This window comes from Panthera tigris, chromosome F3 (assembly GCF_018350195.1).
Source record: "Panthera tigris isolate Pti1 chromosome F3, P.tigris_Pti1_mat1.1, whole genome shotgun sequence".
Taxonomy (NCBI): domain Eukaryota; kingdom Metazoa; phylum Chordata; class Mammalia; order Carnivora; family Felidae; genus Panthera; species Panthera tigris.
In genome coordinates, this window is record NC_056678.1 from 1,622,017 (window position 1) to 1,637,504 (window position 15,488).

Below are 15,488 nucleotides of genomic sequence, written 5' to 3' on the forward strand. Positions count from 1 at the left end.
TGGTCAGTGGCGTGGTCCTGCACAAAGGAGGCTGATGGGACGTGCCCGTGAGCGAGAGCACCGGCCTCTGTCACGATGCCGTAGAAAAGGCCACGTCTGCGCGAGACTTTGGAGGCTCGGGCAGAGGCGCCGTGTGTGGTGACGACGTGCGATCGTGGAGGCCGTAAGGGACCCCGTTGCAGTAGAAGACGTGGGCACGGTCACGCTGGTCTGACCGCTGGCTTTTTCCAGGTTTGCTTTTTCGGAGTCAGTTACGGCTCCTCTCGAAGACTTCAACGCAGAAGGAACCTCTGTTCTGAGCCTGCGCGGACTTGCTGCTCGGGTGTTCCAACGGTGGTATTTTTAACGATCGTTCGTTTGTAGAATCAAGGTGACATCTCTAGACAGACCGAAGATCTAAAATTCTTAAATCCCGGGCGCCTGTGGGGGCTCAGTTGGTGAAGCATCCGACTCTTGGTTTCAGCTCAGGTCACGGTTTGTGGGTTCGAGCCCCACATCAGGCTCTGCGCTGACAGTAAGGAGCCTGCGGGGGTTCTCTCTCCCTCTCTCTCTACCCCTCCCCTGCTTGCACTGTCTGTCTCTCTCTCAAAATAAAAAAGATAAACTAAAAAAAATAAAAGTTAATTCAAAAGTAAAATTCGTAAATCTCAAACTATAAACCATTCCTCTCTGCCACCTGACCCTGCAAAATCAACTCAGCGTTTCCATTAATGGGCTTTACCACCGTAGGCAAAGCACAGTCCGAACTCCACGCAGCACTGAAGGTCCTGTCGCCTCGCTTAACCACGCACACCCCTTACATCCCATCACACGTCACGCATTTCGTTTATTCACTCCACAAGTAGTAATTAACCACCTACTTCTTGCTTAGCAGGCGTCAACAGGGTGAACTGTGTCCCCAGCCGTACAAGTACCTGTAAGAAACCGTACTCAAGTACCCGTGAATGTGTCCTTGTTAGGAAATGGGATCTCCGCAGGTGTAATAAAGTTGAGGTCGTACTGAATTAAGGGTGGCCCGTCAGCCCAGTACCTAGTGCTCGGTCAGCCCAGGACCTGGCGCTCCGTCGGTCCATTTGCATTTAGTCATTTCACGGGATGTTAACCAAAGCAAGAGAAGTCATCCTTACTTCGGGCTCTGGCTTGGGAGTTCCGTCTCTTAGCAACCGCCCGAGGGCTCTACCCTCCCCCTCAGCTTGGCGGCCTCCACCCCATCCCTCCCCCCACAGCAGTGAAATTCAAGCCAGCGGCAGGGATGGGACATTGTTGGCTCCTTTGCGTGTAACACCCCACTGCCCTGTACTGATTCCAGGCAGGAAGCTTTCACAAACGTAAACTAGCTTGTGTGTAAGAGATCCGATCAGAGCAGGGAGCACAGGTTTACCGGGTCGTGAAACCGAATAGTCAGGCAGAAACCTGTCACGGCTGCACACGGGGGCTCAGGCGGTTTCACTCGGACCACATTTGTCCCCACCTTCAATCCTCCTTTCCTCTGGGTTAGCTTTGCTCATTCGTGCAGGCAGCCACCCCGGGCTAGCATGCTCCCCGCACACACCCCGGGTGAGGCAAACACATCTCCTCCCAACATTCAGACAAGTCCTGAAACCGAGCCCCTCCCCCCAGCCTGGCTCAGATCGTGTTCCCACCCTGGGGACGGTGGAGACAGAGTCCTCCCCCAGCACCCTCCACACCCAAAGGAAAACCGGGGAGCGTCACTAGAGGGGGCACGGCGGTGGAAGGACGGGTGAGAACAAAAGTCATCTCCTAACTCGAAGGGTGTCGATCACTCGGGGCAAACAGTACGAGTCACCCACCCCGTGTCCATTCCCAGTGCTTCCTGTTCCCGGCTGATGGAATCTCAGTTTTGCTTGCTTGGCAATATGTTCGCTTTAGGGCATGAATCAAACCAAGTCAAAATTAGTAAACACGTTTCCTGTTTCCAGATTATTTAATGGATGGATTCAAAACAAGCTCTGGTCAATGAGTTAGAGGGGAAATCTGGGAAATCTGCTGTGGACGTATGGCTCGGGGAAAAATCCTCTTCCCTGAAAGGAAAGGAGGTTCATGAAGACAGTCCACACACGTGCTGTCCTGGGCTTACCTCTGGGCCAAGTATACGGGGATATGATGGGGATGTGATGGCTGGAGCTGCTGCAGCCACCTTGCGACTGTGAGGGGAGGGCCAAGAGAATAGCATAAATGCCAGCCCACTGCCCTAATGTCCCGGAGCTCCCGACCCAGCTCCAGGCCTGCCATCTCCAGGCTGCTTATCGGGAAAACCACATGCACGAAGCCAGGCTGCCTGTTTCTCACAGCTGCACACGTCCAAACTATTCCACTACAATCCACGGACACGCGGTGCCTCTCCTCACACAGCCGTGGCAAACAAGGAACCAGCAGGCCTTCAGTCAACCACGCTTTGCTGAGTTAAAACTATCCGGATGATCACCATCCGGTAGCGTGCCAACACAGGACTAAATGAGGAACATAAGCCACAGATGCTCCTTCTGCCCCAGAGTGTCACTCTTTTCCCTCAGTTTCCTGGGGGTAAAATGAGGCTAGTTCTCCCGCCCGGTCTGGGTCACGGAGTGATCACAGCAACTGCATGAAAGAGACGGGCTCCGGGGGCAGACACCAGGTCTATCTTGCATACCCGGTGCCCTGCCCTCGATAAATGTTTATTGCGGTAATGATGCATCCAGAGCGCTGAGCAAGCTGCTGCATCGCACACACAGAGAGGTGTGGAGGCTGCAGTCAGTGGCCACCCCTGGGAGGGCCCGCTCTGCTGCTGCGGCCTCCCCGGCGGCCGTGCGTGCGGCATTTCTCCTCGGCCAGCGTTCGCTCCAGAACAGAAAGCCAAGAACGCATCTCCCATCACACAGCAATGCCCTGGCAGCGAGGCACCAAGGCCAATCCAGGGCGATGAGCAAACCCCGGCAGGGCTGAGACCAGCCCCGCCCAGCCTAGCGCAAGCTCGGCGTGGGGTCCAAGCTCCTGCATCCGGGTTTTTGGGCCAGCTCGGCCACCTAAGCTCCCCGGCCTGCTGCCTCTGCACACCCCACGGGCTAAGGCCCTGAGGGCCAGGCATCCCTCCAAGATCTGCTCAGCTCGGCCCCTTCCCTCCTCAGCGACCCGGGTCCGTGGGGTTCATGGGGACCACTCTCCCCCCACCTCCATCAGCTCAGGTGAGCTGAGAGGGGGGAGGGAAACAGCTGAGACACACACACACACACACACATACATGTATGTCCCACATCTGCCAATGAATATGCAGGTGCCACATCTCCAGGCCCCGCGAACCCTGCCCCTGAAACGAGCCAGCCCTGAGGAGTGGATCGAGCCATCAGGTGCACACCCAGGCCTCCTGAAAAACCCGGAGGGGGCCCAGGAAGGCCCCGCGGGGAGAACCATGTCACTGTAGCGATGTGTAGGGACAGAGGGTAGGGAAGCGCCTGCTCCGTCCGTTCGGCCGTGTCCTACCCGTGACAGGCAGGGTCACGTGACAGGCGGGGGGCACGTTTCCGATCGTCTGCTTCTTCTACCCTCGGATGCCTGTTGGCCTCTCCCGACCAGAAGCTGGAGGCCAGGGAGGCCGCGGCCGCCATCTGCGAGGCTGGCCTCCCTGGATGCAGAGTGAGGTCCCGGGACATGGGGGGTGGGCAGTGTGTGCGGCTGGGGCCTGTGCAGCGGGGGCCAGCAGTTGGCAGCCTACCCCAGCCACCTCTGGTCTGCCTGTCCCGGGTGTGCCCGGTTGGGACAGCCCCCTTTCAAGCCTGTTTGCATTTTGGTGGCACTTTTTTTTAGGTGGGAAGTGGATGTTTCTTAATGCCAAGTTGTCATGTAGGTTCTCTGATGGCTCAAGGGTGAGGGGGCAGAGACGGAGGGAGGGCCACCTAACATTAGGACAAGTCACGGGGGGAAGGGCTGCCAGCAGAGAATACCGACTCGGGTAGAGGCGAGGATCACTGGCCACATGTGAGCTGGGTGCCACGCGGCGGAGAGGGCAAGCTGCAGAAGGTTCCAGAACGATGACGCAGACTCAGCCCCGAGACAGAGGGGCCAGGGGTTTCCGCGTGTGTGAATCAGGGGGAGCAAAATAGCGTCCTCCTTGTGGGCCAGTGGGGCGGCGTAAGTGCGTCCACCCGCGGAGAAGCACTCATTGGCCAAAGCGCTGTGTCGATACGCAGCAGCTGCCGGGCCTTCAGGGAGACACCTGGCCAGCGTCAGTGGACCCAATGGGCTGTGAGCCACCGCCTGCTCATGGTCAGCGTCGCCCCAACACACGACTCCATTCCCTCCACCGGCAGCACGGGACCCGGGGCAGGAAGGGCAGATTGAAGAATAGGAATCGGACGCACCGATCGAGGGGGAAAGGGTGCAACCTGGGCTTTGCCAAACTGCCGACTTTGTTCAGTGCTGGAACTGTCCCCTGAGGGTCTCACGGACCTGGTAGTTTTCTGCCGAGAGGAGGCATGTGTCCCGAATATTCATGAGCAGGTGTGTGGGGGAGGGCCAGGGCCTTGAACCACCCCCAAGGCCAGGTCTGCTTTGATCGTTCCGCTCTGGTTTTAGCCAAGACAGGTAGCAAACTCAAAGAGCTTTGGTTTGGGGGGATTGTCTTTCCTTTTTTTTTTTTAAATTTAAAAAAAAATTTTTTTAAGTCTATTTATTTATTTTGAGAGACAGAGCACGCAGGAGGGACAGAGAGAGAGAATCCCAAGCAGGCTCCGCACTGTCAGCACAGAGCCCGATGCGGGGTTTGAAGTCAGGAACCGTGAGATTGTGACCTGCGCAGAAATCAAGAGGTGGATGTTCAATCGACTGAGCCCCCCAGGCGCCTCTGGTTTGGGGGTATTTTCAAACCCCATGACCCCGTTCCCCTTCGTGAGCGCCGGGAACATTCCTCTGGCTCTCGCTGTATCTTGGGCCGTGTCTTCTCTGTGATTGTTCCTGGTCCCCTCTCTGCTTACGGCTTAACTTCACAACTTAAACGCAGCTTTCCTCCAAGTTCTATCTTCCCATCTTTTATCTTCTTTTCCAGGCTCCCTTCCCGCAGGGTCTGAGCTAGGACCGCTTCTCTGACGCTCTCCTGGATGTCCTCATGCGCATCTCTCGTCAGTGACGAACACTGGCTGCACTGAAACAACACCCACTTTCCACCTCACTGCTCCGTTTGCCGTGTTCACCTACGTGGCTACTGGGGGCCCCTACCCTGGCCGGATGCCCCGCCAGCTTCCAGCCCTTGCCCTCCATTCTCTCTGGACTCCGCTGCCTCTCGACGTCCGAATGACCGATTGCCAACCCTTGTGCTTTCTTCCTGTGAACCTCCCATCCCAGGGCCGTGGCTCTGCTCTAGCTTCCACCCTGATTAACTCTACTCTGGGTATTTCAGGAGCTTCTGGGTGGGTCAGGTTTCCAGCCCATTTTCCCCGTTGTCATGCGGGTGTTCTTCTATGACACGGTCAGATAGTGTCTGGTTCAAGCCCTGGTCGTGGCCTCAGGCCCTGGAGGATGTGGCCCCGACCTGCCTTTCCGGCCCCCTCGCCCACCGCGTCCGTCTCCTCCGGCTCCCCGCGCCGCCCCACCTGCCGTTCCCGCCTCCATGTCCTTGCTCTGCCGTCTGAGGGACCCTCCTCGCTTCCACTCAGAGCCTCCTCCCCTGGAAGCTTTCCCTCCGCCACCTGGTTGGAACGCGTCGGTCCCCGCTTTGCCCTTCCGCATGGTTTTGCCTCCTCTTCTCCTAGGGAACCTCTTTCCTGTCTGCTTTGTATTATAGCCACTCGCTTTGTCTCCAGATCGGGAGCTGCGGGAGGAGGGCCACGGAATCTTACTTCTGTGGTCCCGTGGCTCCATCCACGGGACCGTGAGTGAAGCCCGGTGGGTTCTCCTCACCTGTCAGCTGGTGCACGACGACTGTCGAAGTCACATGCTGTGGGTAACCGTGGCCTTCAAGGCTGGCCTTGAAGATCGCAGCTTCAGAACCCCTGCCCTCTCGTAGCTGGGGACAGAGGCGAAGAAGAAGAAAATCCGGTTCCTGGAGGCGCAGTACAAATGCAGCTGTGTTTCCGTTCCACGTGGCTCCCGTGGCTTTTGTCTCATGGCCTCGACTTGAAATTTCTGTTGGAAGCTTGAAATGCAACCCACACCGTTCCTTCCGTGTCGCTTGGTAATACGGCTCTCTGAGCCCTTAGCTCCCGCTCGGGCATTTGCCCCGAAAAAAAGGAACAGTGCTGCCAAATGGGGCTAATTCCACTCTACCGGCCCTGCGGGTGTCGTCGTGAGGAGGGCTTTAACCGGGCCACTTGTAGACTCTCCGATATGTCTATAAGCTAAGCGTTGCGTTCATTTAAAACATGTAAATAAATGCAGCTGCATCTGGCCGTACGAACAATCAAAGGCAGACCGCGGTGCTAAACCAGGTGAGAAGAGGCTCTAAATCGAGAGAGACACCCAGCTTCGAGGATAATTTAAGGAGTATTAATAAATATACGTAGAAAACTCAGGCAGCAGAATTCGTACCTCCAGCTCGCCTTTTTGTCGCCCTGCGAGCCAGCAAAACTCATAATGACAGCTTTAGAACAACAAAGAGACAACTGGCAGGTTACCAGAACCAGTTAAGTGGCGAGAAAGGAAGTCACATGCGTTCGACACGCCTGTTGGAATTCTCCGCTGCTATACTTAAAATAATTATATAACTTCGTATGTCTCATTAGAATTTTTTTTTATTAAGAGTTAAGCTGTGTTCAGCTTCCAAAACCTGCATTTCCAGCAGTCACCTTGAAAGTGTTTATTTGAAGGCCTAACGCACTTTCTCCTAAAAATACATGGGGCGCCTGGTGGCTCAGTCGGTTAACCGTCCGACTTCAGCTCAGGTCACGATCTCGCAGTCGTGAGTTTGAGCCCCGCGTCGGGCTCTGGGCTGATGGCTCAGAGCCTGGAGCCTACTTGGGATTCTGTGTCTCCCTCTCTCTCTGCCCCTCCCCTGTTCATGCTCTGTCTCTCTCTGTTTCAAAAATAAATAAACGGTAAAAATAAATAAATAAAATAAAATAAAATAAAAATACAACTGGGTGCCCAGGCTGGCCCACTAACACCATTTAAACTTATAATATTGGGGCGCCTGGGTGGCTGAGTCGGTTGAGCATCTGACTTAGGCTCAGGTCACGATCTCACAGCTTGTGAGTTCGAGCCCCGCGTCGGGCTCTGTGCTGACAGCTCGGAACCTGGAGCCTGCTTCAGATTCTGTGTTTCCCTCTCTCTCTGCCCCTCCCCCCCCCCACACTCTGTCTCTTTCAAAAATAAATAAACATTGAAAAATTTAAAAAAATAAATTAAAAACTGATAATATCAGTCGGTGCCAGGTTGTATGTCTGCAAGAAAAATTTGTAGCAAAATCCATCTCCGTTGCAACATTAGCATGTAGGTAAGTGATTTAATCCGTCATCCGTGAAACTGATTATGGAAGGTTTTCATTTTTACTAAACAGTGACACCTATGGGGACATAGGGCTAGTTAAGGAAGGATGATGGTATAGATCGGCACTGGCGGTCCGCAGGGAAATGTGGGTCCTTAGACGTTCCGGGAGGTGATGGGATCTTCAGGACATGAGACCTGGCTTCCTAGTGTCAGGCCTGCCTTCCTCCTCGAGAGGGTGTGTCACTGGCACTATTGTGCACTAACCACGCTGGGCTCGCTTTTCCTTGGCTTGCACATAGAAGAAACTGGAGGACTGGGGCGCCCGGGTGGCTCAGTCGGTTAAGCGGCCGGCTTTGGCTCAGGTCATGATCTCACGGTCTGTGAGTTCAAGCCCCACGTCAGGCTCTGTGCTGACAGCTCAGAGCCTGGAGCCTGTTTCAGATTCTGTGTCTCTCTCTCTCTGACTCTCCCCTGTTCATGCTCTGTCTCTCCCTGTCTCAAAAATAAGTAAATGTTAAAAAAAAAAATAAAAAAAAAAAGAAGAAACTGGAGGACAGAGGGAGTTTCCCTGAGGGAATTGAGGACAAGTTGCATGAGAGGAAAGCGGGAGATGAGGCTCTTGAATAGGGTGTGTGTGCGTACGAGAAATAAATTTGCCTGACTGGGAAAATGGGGCTGAGTCAGCAAAACCGCCCCATTTCCCCTTCAAGGAGAAGCAGCCGTTCATCAGATTTGAGCGTCTGGGCCGTTAGCAGGCGGGGCCGTGGCCTCTTGACCTCGGGAAGAAGCAGAAAGGACGTGGCGAGGAACTGACTGTTCTTTATGGGACGTTCTTCATAAATCGGTGTCTACTGTTCTCTCTCATACACAACTTTGGCTTTCATGATGATGATTTCTTTCTCTTCCATCCTCCATGCAGAGGGAACATCCGTATCCTATTTCGACACTGTTGGTCTCTCTCCGTCTCCACCACCGTCACCTCTGATCCAGCCTGGTGCCACCATGCAGACGAAACTTCCGTCACACCTGTCTCCAGCCAAAGGTTTGGCGGTTTCCCGTCTCGTTGTAAGCGGGAGCTTTGTGCCGAGCGTTCGAGGCCCCCGCCGCATTCTAGGCTCCTATTTCTAGGCCGTAGGAGCCTAGAAAGATGTGCCACGCTTAGGGCTCTTGGTGGAAAAGTACAGAAACCATTCCCGGTGAACCTGGGCAGAAACACTTCGTTACGAGGGCATTTTGCAGCTCCCAGAATGACCGGGAAGGCTACGGAACCAGGCTTGGACATGGACAGGACCAAGGGCACTAGGTGTCTGCCCAGGGGCCATCTTGTTGGAACGCCACCACAGATGCCTGCTGTCCACCCCTCCACGTAGCAGCTGCGATCGATGATCTTTGTAAAACTTAACTCTGACTGTGAAACTCGCCTGCTGTTACGTTGTAAGGAATTTCTTTGGTCTCTGTCCCAGGTTCCTAGCGTGGAGCTTCTAAAACCCACCGGATTTCCCAAGGGATGGGAGTGCCACTGTTTCGTGGTGGTTCTTGATGGTTTATGCTGACGAGATAGCCCACCCCAGAAACACCAAGCCTGTGGTCAGTCGGGCTGTGAGCACGTGGTGCCAGCCTGCCCTCGGGGGAGGAGAGGCTGTTGAAGGGGCAGTCCAGGGGCGCCTGGGTGGCTCAGTCCGTTGACCGTCCGACTTCGGCTCAGGTCATGATCTCGTGCTCCGTGAGTTCAAGCCCCGCATCGGGCTCTGTGCTGACAGCTCGGAGCCAGGAGCCTGTTTCGGATTCTGTGTCTCCCTCTCTCTGACCCTCCCCGTTCATGCTCTGTCTCTCTCTGTCTCAAAAATAAATAAACGTTAAAAAAATTAAAAAAAAAAAAGGTGCAGTCCAACCACGTGGCCCACGATTCAGCCTGCCAGTCTCTCCGTGGTGACCAAACCCCACAGATACTCTGGGCACTGAGGCCGGAGGGAGCTTCCCCGGTTGGTGACACATCCCGGGCCCCTGGAGGTCCCCGGGGGATGCTATGGAGGCTCTGCCTTTGGGCCTCCCCCAGACCTGGCTTTATGTGTCTCTCCATCTGGCCGGTCCTGATTCGAATCCAGCTCTAACCACAGGCACCGCGCTTCCCTGGGGGCTGTGAGTCACCCTAGTGAGGAGGCCATAGCAACCCCTGCATTTTTAGCCACTTGGTCAGAAGTGTGGGCGGCCCCAGGACCCTGAGCTCATAGCTGGCATTGAAGCAGTGACTGCCTTCTTGGGGGCTGTGCCCTTGAACCAGGGGGCTCTGCGCTGACTCTGGGTGGTCAGTGTCAGAACCCCAGGAAACCGCCTGCTTTTCGCCTTCAACTGGATTTTATTAAACCAGAAGAAAATGAGTTCTCATCCTGGCTGCGCCAGACGTGACCCCGCTGTCTCTCCGGCACCATGTCCCTCTGAGCTCCTCCTCGTTTGCCGTGCTCCAGACACGCCGGCCTTTCCCCGTCCCTCACGCTCGCCATGCTGGCTCCCTTTCTGGGCCTCGCGCCTGCCGTTCCCTCTGCCTGGAATGCCTTTCCTCAGATCTGTGCCTGGACCTTCCTGGGGCTGGGAGGGCCGTTGGTCCTGTGTGCCACGTGTGTCCTGTGCACCTCCAGACCCACAACCTAGAGACGCAGCTGGGCTGCTTGCTTGGTTATAGATCACAGGACAGGACTCAAAAGAGACGTGGTGGGTCTGTTACTGATAATTCTGCAGTCTGCCCGATCAGGTGTGAGGTCTGACCTCTAGTAGGTGCCTCTGGGGCTGTGAGAGGCAAGAGGTTCTCTTTCACGGTCGTCGAAGCTTTATGGGTCTCGAGCCTTGCAGCCGCTAGCATCCCTTCCGGTGACCCATCCAGACGCCCACGTTTGAGTCCGTTTGTGGGGCTGTGTCAGGAGCTGAGCGTTAGTGCTGTCGGGGAGCAAAAGTTCCTCTAGGGTTTTAAACAGAGGGAATTTAACGCAGGAATTTGGTAATGGAGGTCTCGCAAGAGCGGCCGAGCAGATAGGGGAAGGCGAACGACTCAAAGACCGGCTGCTTTAGGAAGCCCGGCCGCCTCCGGGGGCTGGATGCACAGACGAGAGCGTGGTGGTGCCCTGAGCCCACGGCCGCCACAGCAGCAGCGACCGCATCTCCCTGCCTCCCAATTCCCACCTCCCCGTGCAGAACCCGTTGGCAAGGGAGTCTGGGAAACACAGTGTTCAATCTTCCAGCCCTAGGGTGGGGAGGGGGCGGAACTGTGGGCACAGACTCTGCCCTCTCCCCCCCTCCCCCCCAGGCAAGCCTTCCCTGCCCTCCCAGACCAGAGCAGATCACACTGTGCTCCCTCTTAGAGCTTTCTGGACCTAGACCCTCGCAGATCTTCCCGCAGCTTGTTCCAGGGTATTACGTTTATATGCACACACAACGTGCATGTATATGTATACACTACACATGTATTTATATCAGTATCTGTTTTCCTTGCTAGAAGTTTCTAGAAGGCAGGGCCTGGGTGGGTTTTGCTGTTCGGTGTCAGCGGCACCTGCACAGAGCGGACACTCACAAACGTTTGTGGAACGAACGTGGAGCTGCGAGCATCCCCCTTACTTCACCAGGCCTCGCCTCTGGTCTGGACTCGGTTTGCCTTCCCCCCAACTCTCAGGAAACCTTAGGGTCAGCAGAAGCCTTAGCTCTGACAAATAAATGTGTTTGAGTCCGTGACACTGTCTCATTGTCTGCCGGTGATCCTCACGGGGCATCTTTCCTAAAGAGACGGTGATGGGGCACGTTTGACGCAGGGCTCTGGACAGAGACATGTTTTTTAGCAACAAAGACTGTGACAATCATAAGCCAGAACTAAGACATTCAGCCCCTTAACTGGACCGTTGAAGGATGGTCGATGACCACAGGATGGGTGAGTACCCAGGGGCTACCTGTGTTCACACTTGCAAGGTTGTCTCCATACTGGAGGCCGAATGAACAAAAGGATGTCAAAATTCAAAACAGCGATATTTCCTAACAATTGGAGATATTTCAGCTTCTCTCGCAATTCGATAAATGACCAGGGAGGAACAGAGAGGGCCCCCGACTCTGAATTGGTCTGGAAACAGTGCCAGAGTTTTCAATGTGAAGAAATTCTCTTTTTGCCCTTCTCTTTCCTGGGCTTTGCCTGGTAACTACACCATAAATATCCCAAAGGAGGCAGTGCTGAGAGTGACATAGACACCTGTCACCCACCGGGATCCAGGGCCTGGAGGGCAGAGCGTCTCGTCTCCTCTGGCCCCTCTGACTGATGTTGATTCTGACCGATGTTGATTCTGACCGAAGTGTGTTAGAACTTACATTAGTGTTTCATGGTCATAATATATTTGGTTAATGATTGTTCATTTTAGTTGCCACTTTACAGATTTATTATTGATTGCTGAGGAGTCAGAAGTCCCCAAAGAATTGCTTTTTCTTTCCCTGTTATTTGTATAGTGTTCTTATTAAAGGAAAACTTTTGGTTAGGAAATGCCAATGTTTCTCAGCTATTTCTCAGGCTAACCAGGTGGGGTTCCGGAGAACTCCTCCCTTCCCAGCAGCCATCTACCTACGCACCGTCCATTCACCAAACCTGTATTGGACACCTGTATTGATCACCCTCCACCCAACTGGCAGCGAGATGCCCGTCCCTGATGCGGGGAGCATGGGTTGCCCCTGGCGTGCTCTACTGATGCAGTCATCCCAACTTTTGCTGGGGCCAACTGGAATGCAACACCAGTGGGAATGAATGCACTGGCCACGGTGGTACGTCAGGCATTTGCCAATTAAGGAGGAAGCAGTAATTTAGAAGCTAGAACTGGAAGGTCATAGACAGGGGCAATTGGTGCATTGAAGAAAGATAGTCAAGGCTAATGGCAATCAATCACCAAATAAGGCCAAATGGGAAGGCTGTGCCAAATGGCCCAAAACAATTGGAAGAGTACAAGTGTCCCTGAGAGGGCTGAATTGTCATTCTGTCAAGCCTGCTATGCCGAGGTCATGGCCCTGAGTTGGGCAGAGTAGAATCCTGAGACCACAGTGGGGACATCTAGGTCAGTAAAATCTTGAATCTCTAGATCCCTCTGAACCTTCTGGGCCCACAGAAGTGATCTGTTTCTCACTGTTAAAGGCTAGCACTCACTCTTTTTTCAAGATGATGCCACCAGGCCAATAAGTAGGGTTGAGCCCTTCCATAGCCTGGCTGGAGAAGTGATAGGCCTGTGAAGGGAGGAAAGGGACCATAGTCTGAGGGAGATACAAGACCTCGACACCATTCTCTGGCACGAGCTGGGAGATTATATGTGGGGAAGGATTCTGAGGGTTCTAGATCAGTGCACATGGGAAAGGATTCTGAGGGTTCTAGATCAGTTCATGTGGGGGAGGATCCTGAGGGTTCTAGTCCAGTGTATGTGGGGGAAGATTCTGAGAGAGGGTGCTGGATCAGTAGATCAGTGTCCATGGGTGGGGGGAGATTCTGAGAGTTCTGGGATTCTAAATCAGTGTACAGGGGGGTCCTGAGCATTCTAGATCAGTGTACATGGGGGAGGGTTATAGATCCATGTATGTGGGGGGGATTCTGAGAGAGGGTTCTAGATCAGTAGATGAGTGTCCTGAGGTTTCTAGATCAGTGTACATGGGGGGAAGATCCTGAGGGTTCTAGATCAATGTACATGGGGGAGAATTCTGAGGGTTCTGGGATTGTAGATCAGTGTTTGTGGGAAAGCGTTCGATGATTCTAGATCTGTGTATGTGGGAAAGGATTCTGAGGGTTCTAGATCAGGAGAGGACATAAAGTTGGATGATGGAAGCATATCAATATGGGACTACGCTTTCATGATACAGGATTTAATATCCTTGTAAAGATCCTGGGAGATGGTGCCAATATACTGCAAAGATGGCTCTTAGAAGCCTGGAAAAAACAGTGGTTCATGCTAACGGAGGTAGAAATGTCAAATGCTGTGGCAGTGAAAGAAGGAATCATAAGTCTCAGAGAAGTGGGTATGCTAGAGTGGAAATCTTATCTAAAGGTTTTCCGGAAAGCTCACCGATGACTGTGTTTGGTGGGCAGGTCTGACAACACTCTGTTTTCCAAAGTAATAAGGTACATGCTGAAGAAAGGAGCCCCAGCATCCTTGGGAAGCTCAGCGGTGACTCCTCTACAGGTCAGGGCTGCTCTCGGGAGATGCTGTGACAGAACCAGGTTCTCTTACAGAAGTGGAAATTATAGATTCCCCAAAGAATTAAGGCCAGGTGGTGGCACATATGTGTCAGAAGCAAAATGGAGCATGATTATTATTATAGCGAGAGGCAAGGTCAGAGTGATAGCCATAGGACCAGACTCTTGGGGACCTATGGGGATGGTCAGAACACGGTCAGAACACGGTATCCCTAGGGGCCACGAGGGATAAGTGCCATGGGTATTGCTCAGATATGCAATCAAAACAATCAAGGATGGAGGGCCAGGAGGCTGAGGGCAACTGTCACAATTTAAAAAGTAATAATTTTTTGACTAGTGTCCAGACATGAGACAGTTTTTGGACCCAAAACCGACTACAGAAGAGGCCAAGTCTCCATGGTCTCTGCCATAGAAGGACCCCACAGCTCCACGGCAAGGGGGTATGATAACCATTCCCCCCATCCCTATTGTCATTTACTTGGGTAGCTGGGTTTACTGACCAAAAGGGAATGTTCCGACATATCAGCGAACGCTCTATATAGGGTCAGAGTTGAAATCGATTCCCAAAGTGTTATCAGGGCTTTCTGTAAGATTAGGGAGGCAAATGGAAGCCAGGTAATAAATGTCGTCCTGGATTCGGTATGGTTTACAGCATCTACGACGGAAATGCACCAATCAACCAATTAGGCAGAATGGCTTGACCAGTGATGTAGGCTAGCCTCTCTCACTGGTCACTCTGGTGCTAGTGAGACAGCTGCATGGATGGAGTAGTCTTGTTGGCGGGGGAGGCTACGTGGACACAGCAGTGGGGACTCTGACTCGACAAGGCTGCTACGTATACTGCTGCTGCTGAACGCCCATCTTCTGGTAATAGGGATCAGTGCTAAGCTCTTGATACGTCATCATCTCTTGAGAAGACGGACCAACCACTTGGTGTCAAGTCGATCGCACTAAACCTGTTCCCCTTGGAAGGCAGAGTGATTCATCTTACCTACAGTAGACATGTATTACAGGTATGAGTTTGTCTTTCCTGACTTTAGGGTCTCAGCCAGCACCGCCAACTGAGGGACTCAGTGTTTGACCCACCAACATGGGATCCCATGTAACATCTCAGTGCGTCAAGTAACCCATGGAACAGCACACGAGATGGAACAGTGGGGATGTGATTATGGGGTCCACTTGACCCATCACACTCTCCATCACTCAGAAGGTGCCGGACGGAGGGAGAAATGGAGTCCTCTTTTGAAGGCAAAACTGAGGCATCAGATTGGAGATGGTGCCCTGAGAGGGTGGGATGCCTTCTCCAGAAGGCGGCATACACCTTAAAGGAATAGCCATTGTACGTCATGTCTCCAGTAGGTACCATGTATTATATATGGGCCTGGACACCAAGGAGTGAAGGCAGGACTGGCTCCACCTTCCATCACTTTCCAAGATGTACTGTTTAAACCATTTGCAGGTAATGTGATTATAAATACAGTTGGCTTCAAATCTATCATCTTGTCTTCTGTTTGCTCCATCTGTGTTTTATCCCTCCTTTCCTCTTTTTTCTGCATTTTTGGAGATCAACTGAGTACTATGTATGATTCCATTCTATTCACTTTGTTGGCTTATTGGCTTTAACGCTTGGTCTTTTATTTTAGTGTTTGCTTTTGGGTTATAGTCTACATCTTCAACTTGCCACAGGTAATATCATGCCCGTCAGATATCACAAACAACTTATAATCGTATATTTCCAACCTGCCCTCATCCTTTGTGTGATCTTGTTGTTACATATTTTATTTGTATATGTGCTATAAACATCAGAATACATTATTACTATTGCTTTAAATTGTCAGCTAGCTCGTAAAAAGATTTCAATAATAATAAGTAGAACATT

The 15,488-nt window shown here is 52.9% G+C and overlaps 1 long non-coding RNA gene across 1 annotated transcript in view; it reads left to right on the forward strand.

Moving 5' to 3' along the window:
- LOC102968937 overlaps positions 1-9,108 on the forward strand; it is a 38,042-nt gene extending 28,934 nt beyond the window's left edge. Inside the window, exon 3 of the long non-coding RNA XR_447031.3 lies at positions 8,333-9,108. This is a non-coding gene — a long non-coding RNA (uncharacterized LOC102968937). The remainder of the gene's footprint in view (positions 1-8,332) is intronic.
- Positions 9,109-15,488: the final 6,380 nt, after the last annotated feature.